The sequence below is a fragment of the Lolium perenne genome, chromosome 3 (assembly GCF_019359855.2).
Source record: "Lolium perenne isolate Kyuss_39 chromosome 3, Kyuss_2.0, whole genome shotgun sequence".
NCBI lineage: Eukaryota > Viridiplantae > Streptophyta > Magnoliopsida > Poales > Poaceae > Lolium > Lolium perenne.
In genome coordinates, this window is record NC_067246.2 from 241,831,161 (window position 1) to 241,838,491 (window position 7,331).

Here is a 7,331-nt window from a genome sequence, read left to right on the forward strand (position 1 = left end):
GGCGAGGAGCACTTCGCAGCCGCCGCAGAGGACGGCGAGGATTTACCAAAAATAGGCTAACCGGGTAAACCCTGGTGAATTCGGATGTAACTTTTTCCCACGGTCATTTTGATATATTATACGCTTTTTCTGACGTCGTATGCAAAAGTTAATGCAATTTAACCTTTTTCTATGCAAAAAAAGTCAAATTCAAATTTGAAACGGCGCGTGTTCATTTGTCCATATACGGTTGTTCGGTCATGAATACCATACCACACGATCGACATTGCGCACACGATGCGCGTGAACACGCAGGAAGCCAGAAAGTGGTCAGGTTAGTTAGTTACCAAAAAGTTTGTTACATTTTATGATCTCCTTCCTGATTCTGTGGGGTCCACATGAGCATACGAGACTCCTATAAATCATTTGACTTGCCTTCCTTTCCTTCTCCCCGTTCCACCCTCCAGCCCTCCACTCTCACCCACCCGCGCGCCATGGCGTATGTTGTTCCTGCCACCGGAGCTCTCGCTACGCCCAACTCTAAGGGCCAACCCCTGGCGGACCGGAGGGATTTGAGATTTGAGCGCACTGGTACATTTAACACATTCGCGGTTCTGGCGGCGAGGACGACGAGGAGCAGTTCGCAGCCACCACAAAGGACAGCAAGGAGTTACCAAAAATTGGCTAGCCGGGTAAACCCTTGTGAATTCGGATGTAACTTTTTCCCACGATCATTTTGATATATTATACGCTTTTTTCTGACGTCGTATGCAAAAGTTAATGCAATTTAAACTTTTTCTATGAAAAAAAAGTCGAAATTCAAATTTGAAACGGCGCGTGGTCATTTGTGCATATACGGTTGTTCGGTCATGAATTCCAGACCACACGATCGTCATTGCGCGCGCGACGCGCGTGAGCACGCATGAAGCCAGAAAGTGGTGAGGTTAGTTAGTTACCAAAAAGTTTGTTGCGTTTTATGATCTCCTTTATGATTCTGTGGGGTCCACATGAGCATACGAGATTCCTATAAATCATTTGACTCGTCTTCCTTTCCTTCTCCTCGTTCCACCCTCCATCCCTCCACTCTCACCCACCCGCGCGCCATGGCGTATGTTGTTCATGCCACCGAAGCTCTCGCTACTCCCAACTCTAAGGGCCAGCCCCTGGCCGGCCGGAGGGATTTGAGGTTTGAGCGAACTGGTACCTTCAACAAATTCGCTGTTCTGGCCGGCGAGGATGGCGAGGAGCACGTCGCAGCCGCCGCCAAGGACGGCGAGGAGCAGTTCGCAGCCGCCACAGAGGACGGCGAGGAGTTACCAAAAATTGGCTAACCAGGTAAACCCTTGTGAATTCGGATGTAACTTTTTCCCACAATCATTTTGATATATTGTACGCTTCTTTCTGACGTCGGATGCAAAAGTTAATGCAATTTAACCTTTTTCTAAGCAAAAAAGTCGAAATTTAAATTTGAAACGGCGCGTGGTCGTTTGTCCATATACGGTTATTCGGTCGTGAATTCCAGACCACAAGATCGTCATCACGCTCGCGACACGCGTGAGCACGCAGGAAGCCAGAAAGTGGTCAGGTTAGTTAGTTACCAAAAAGTTTGTTGTGTTTTATGATCTCCTATCTGATTCTATGAGGTCCACATGAGCATACATGACTCCTATAAATCTTTTGACTCGTCTATCCTTTCCTTCTCTCTGTTCCACCCTCCAGCCCTCAACTCTCACCCACCCGCGCGCCATGGCGTATGTTGTTCCTGCCACCGAAGCACTCGCCGCGCCCAACCCTAAGGGCCAGCCCCTGGCCGACCGGAGGGATTTGAGGTTCGAGCACACTGGTACCTTCAACAGATTTGCCGTTCTGGCCGGCGAGGACGGCGAGGAGCACGTCGCAGCCGCCGCCGAGGACGTCTAGGAGCACTTCGCAGCCGTCGCAGAGGACGGCGAGGAGTAAACCAAAATTCACTAACCGGGTAAACCCTGGTGAATTCGGATCTAACTTTTTCCCATGACCATTTTAATATATTATACGTTTTTTTCTGACGTCGTATGCAAAAGTTAATGCAATTTAACCTTTTTCTATGCAAGAAAATTCGAAATTCAAATTTGAAACGGCTTGCTTATTGCAATTCAGAATTGAATTGATTGTATCGTTGATGTATTTGCAATTCAATCCGAAGCAATATATCCAAAAAAAATTCTCTCCCCGACCCCCTTTATGACTTTTTTAGAGTATTTAAAATCATACTATAACGCTTGATATTAATTCTTTTTTTTCTAATCAGAATTAGCAATTTTATTTGCTATGACTCTATGTTCTCCTTAGTTAAATAGGAATTCTCAAATTATTTACAAATAAAAAAATATCTTAAAATAAAGTCGATAATGATCGAATGAAAATGCCAATAAATTTGTATTTTCTCTTTATTATATCTTTCATATATATATTATTCTTTTCTATGTATTAGATTATTCGTCCGAGCCATATCAAATTGAAAATATCCGAAATCCAATTCCATTATAGAAATTGGAATCAAATCCATTCTATATAGAAAAATGCATTTGGCGTGGTCGTTTGTCCATATACGATTGTTCGATCGTCAATTCCAGACCGCACGATCGTCATCGCGCGCGTGTGAGCATGAAGGAAGCCAGAAGGCGGTCAGGTTAATTAGTTACCAAAAAGCCTGTTGCATTTTATGATCTCCTTTCTGATTCTTTGGGGTCCACATGAGCATACGGGACTCCTGTAAATCATTTGACTCGTCTTCCTTTCCTTCTCCCCGTTCCACCCTCGAGCCCACCACTCTCACCCACCTGCGCGCCATGGCGTATGTTGTTCCTGCCACCGGAGCACTTGCTGCGCCCAAATCTAAGGGCCAGCCCCTTGCCGATCGGAGGGATTTGAGGTTCGAGCGCACTAGTACCTTCAACAGATTCGCCTTCCGGCTAGCGAGGACGGCGAGGAGCACGACGCAGCCACCGCCGAGGACGGCGAGGAGCACTTCGCAGCCAGAGGATGGCGAGGAGTTACCAAAAATAGGCTAACCGGGTAAACCCTGGTGAATTCGGATGTAACTTTTTCCCACGATCATTTTGATATATTATATGCTTTTTATGACGTCGTATGCAAAAGTTAAAGCAAGTTAACCTTTTTCTATGCAAAAGAAGTCGAAATTCAAATTTGAAACGACGCATGGTAGTTTGTCCATATACGGTTGTTTGGTCGTGAATTCCAGACCACACGATCGTCATCACGCGCGCGATGCACGTGAGCACGCAGGAAGCCAGAAAGTGGTCACGTTAGTTAGTTACCATAAAGTTTGTTGTGTTTTTGTTATCACCAGAATTTGACCGGATCAGAGGTGGGTCGCGATTGGAGATGGGCTTGAAGGATGTACATGGAAGAAATACATGAATCGGCCTTATATGCAAAGTTTGGGCTAGTTTGCCCGTGTATCTGTAATATAGTAGGATATGTGTCGGTTAGATAGAGTTTGGCTCGTGCCCGGTTGGGATTATTCCCACGTTAGAAAGTCTACGGACTATAAATATGTATCTAGGGTTTATGAAATAAACAACAATCACGTTCACCACAAACCAATCTAGGCGCATCGCCAACTCCCTTGTCTCGAGGGTTTCTTCCGGGTAAGCATCATGCTGCCTAGATCGCATCTTGCGATCTAGGCAGTACACGTTTATTCGCTGTTCAGCGTTGCTCGTACTGAAGCCTTTTTGATGGCGAGCAACGTAGTTATCTTAGATGTGTTAGGGTTAGCATTGTTCATCGTTTCATATGCTGTCGTCGTGCAACCCTTAGACGTCTAGCCACCCTTACACCTATCTTAGGTGTAAGGGCGGCACCCCGCTTGATCGTTATTTAGTAGATCCGATCCGTTATGATTGCTCCTTGTTCTTCAAGGATTAGTTTAATATCCGCATAGTTAGGCCTTACAAACGGGTTGAAGGATCCAGTGGCGCGTAGGGTGTAGTTTGCTAGCCCTAGACAGGATGTTCCGGGGATCAACTTCGTGTTGGTTTTTAGGCCTTGTCTAGGGTTGGTTTATGATCACCGTGCGTGGCCGCCAGGCTCAATCACGAGTAGGATGTTCCGATTATGTGGTGAAAACCATAAATCGTAGTAGGTCGTTTTAGCTTCATATTGATCAAGCAGGACCACCATATATTCGTACACCTCGTACGGATCATGGGTGGATCGGCTCTTTGAGCCGATTCACAGGACAACCTGAGAGCCGATCGAGGCTCGTATTTAATGTTTACGTGTATGCCATGCAGGAAACTAAGCGAGGCATATCCATCACCTTCCTGACCAGGTATAGGTCAGGTGGCACGCCCTTGCACCAGCATCGGACGTGCGTGCCGAGTCTTTGCGGTCCGTCGCTCGGAGGGACCAGGGTCAGCCGCAGTCCTGGGAGCCTCCCGGCTCTACTGTGTTGCCCGTCGCTGCTCGCCGGTGGGTTTCTGACCGCAACACATTCTGGCACGCCCGGTGGGACCGTCTTCGACATCAACCGCATCGCCATCTACATCTGAGATGGCGGAAGGCACTCTAGTCACGTACGAGGATCTGACCGAGGAGCTCAAGAAGAAGTATGACGAGGTCAAAGCAATCCTCGAAGCCGACCTCATCGGCTCTTTTCACAGAACCCGCTCACATGGCATCAGGTGGAAAGGGTTCTCACCTGAAGGCGCGCTCGATGGAGTGGACTTGTTCGCCCCGTCAGAAGAACGCACCAGGTCCCTGCGTCAGGAGATTAACTTCATGGTAGCTCACTCGCTGCACCGCCATTCTGAGAGCCTGGTGAACACTTTGGAGCGTGTCGCTCTTCGGGTGATCCGGGGAATCATGAGGCATCAGTACTCTCCGTCAGGACCAGCTCTAGGGACTTACCAAGGAGAGATGCCACTCCAGTCCCGTCCACCGCTGCCATTCGTGTTGGCAGCACCAGAATTGCCGAATTCACCGGCATACGCCGTTGACATGGTGGAATGCATGTACCCTGGGAGGTGCCAGCCAAGATTCTCGTTCAACATCAACATGGTAGGACTTGGGCGCCACCCTGGTAAGGATAGAGACGAGGGCAGCTGCTCTCATAGCGAGGACAAGGAGGAAGCCGTTCCACGCGATCGGCTCCGACAATTCCAAAAAATCCTGGTTACAATCAAGATGAAGGCCGATTCCAGCAATCGGCCCGTATTATCCTTACCACACGTTCTCCCTGTATTTAGTGTCGACCTCACAGGTGACGGAAAGCTAGGGTATGGGTTTACATCGGCTGATGAGCTAGAAGAAGTCGACATAGGTCCTGGGGATAAGCCGCGACCAACTTTTATCAGCAAGAAGTTAGATCCACATCTTAGGGGTCAGATGATAGCTCTGTTAAAAGAATACCCAGATTGCTTTGCATGGGATTACACAGAGATGCCTGGGTTAGACAGGAGCATCATTGAACATCGGCTCCCCCTTAAGAAGGGATTTCGGCCGTTCCAACAATGAGCACGTCAGATGAAGGCCGAAATTCTGGAAGAGGTCAAGAAAGAGATCGAGAAGATGTTGGCCGCCGGGTTCATCAGGCCATGCAGGTATGCTGAATGGATCTCCAGTATCGTTCCTGTAGAGAAGAAGGACGGCCGATGGCGTGTGGCCATCGATTTCTGAGATCTCAACAGAGCCACTCCGAAAGATGAATATCTGATGCCTGTGGCAGAAACGTTGATCAATGCAGCTGCTGGCCACAAGGTGTTGAGCTTCATGGATGGCAACGCCGGCTATAACCAAATCTTCATGGCTCCAGAAGATATACACAAGACCGCATTCAGAGTACCAGGGGCAGTAGGCTTGTTTGAATATGTGGTCATGACCTTTGGGTTGAAGAATGCTGGTGCAACGTACCAAAGAGCCATGAATTATATTTTTCACGACCTGATCGGCAAGTTGGTGGAAATCTATATTGATGACGTGGTAGTCAAATCTGTCTCCATGGAAGGACACTTGGATGATTTGCGACGCATCCTAGACCGAACTCGGAAGTTCGGACTGAGAATGAATCCAAAGAAGTGTGCTTTTGGTGTGACGGCCGGTCAGTTCCTAGGTTTTCTGGTTCATGAACGGGGAATTGAGATCAGCCTGAAAAGTCAAGAGGCAGTGCGTACCATGCAGCCGCCCACCACGAAGAAGGAGCTCCAACGTCTTATCGGCAAGATCAACTTTGTCCGACGATTCATCTCTAACCTGTCTGGACGAATCGAGCCGTTCATAGCGCTGGTGAAAATTAAATCTGATGACGAATTTCACTGGGGGGCAGAACAGCAGCAGGCGTTTGATGAGATTAAGCGGTATCTGACAACGCCGTCTGTGCTAGTTCTGCCCCAACAAGACAGGCCGTTCTATATCTACTTATCAGTAGCTGACACGTCCATCGCTTCGGTGGTGGTGCAACTCTATGAAGGTGTTGAAAAGGTCATTTTTTACCTCAGCAGAAGGATGTTGGACGCGGAGACAAGGTATCCTGAGGTCGAGAAGCTTTGCCTTTGCCTGTTCTTCACCTGCACCAAGCTTCATCACATCCTTTTGACGGCAGAGATCATCATCATATGCAAGTCAGACGTTGTCAAGCAGATGCTGTCGGCCCCTGTTTTGAAAGGCCGACTTGGTAAGTGGATGTTTGCGTTGTCGGAGTTCGATCTTCGGTATCAGCCTGCGAAAGCAGTCAAGGGGCAAGCGTTGGCCGATCTTATAGCTGAACGGATTAATACTAATATAGCAGCACTATCTGTACGTGCATGGGCTATGTTCTTCGATGGATCGGCTTGTGACGATGGTTGTGGCATCGGCATTCTGCTCGTGTCGCCTCGGGGGGCAACATATTCTTTCGCCATTAGGCTATCTACCCCTTGCACCAACAATGTTGCTGAGTATGAGGCAATACGCAAGGGAATGGAGTTGCTTTTGGAAGCCGGGGCAGAGGCAGTGGAGCTTTTTGGAGACTCGAAGTTGGTGATCTCCCAACTCACGGACGAATACAAGTGCGAGAGTGAGTCACTTTTTCCATATTGGATGGAATGTCGTGAGCTGATGACACATTTTCGGTACATCAATTTCAATTGGGTCCCAAGGTCTCAGAATACCGACGCCAATGATCTCGCACAGATGGCGTCGGGATACAAGGACGTACCAGACGGGTCAGAAGTTCAGGTGCAGTTCCTGGAACAGGATGATTGGAGAGCCGATATCTTCAATTATTTGAAGGATTCGGCTCGGGGGGCACCTAAACGGATAAGATACAAGGCTATGAAATATGTCCTTATAGGAGATGACATGTTCTA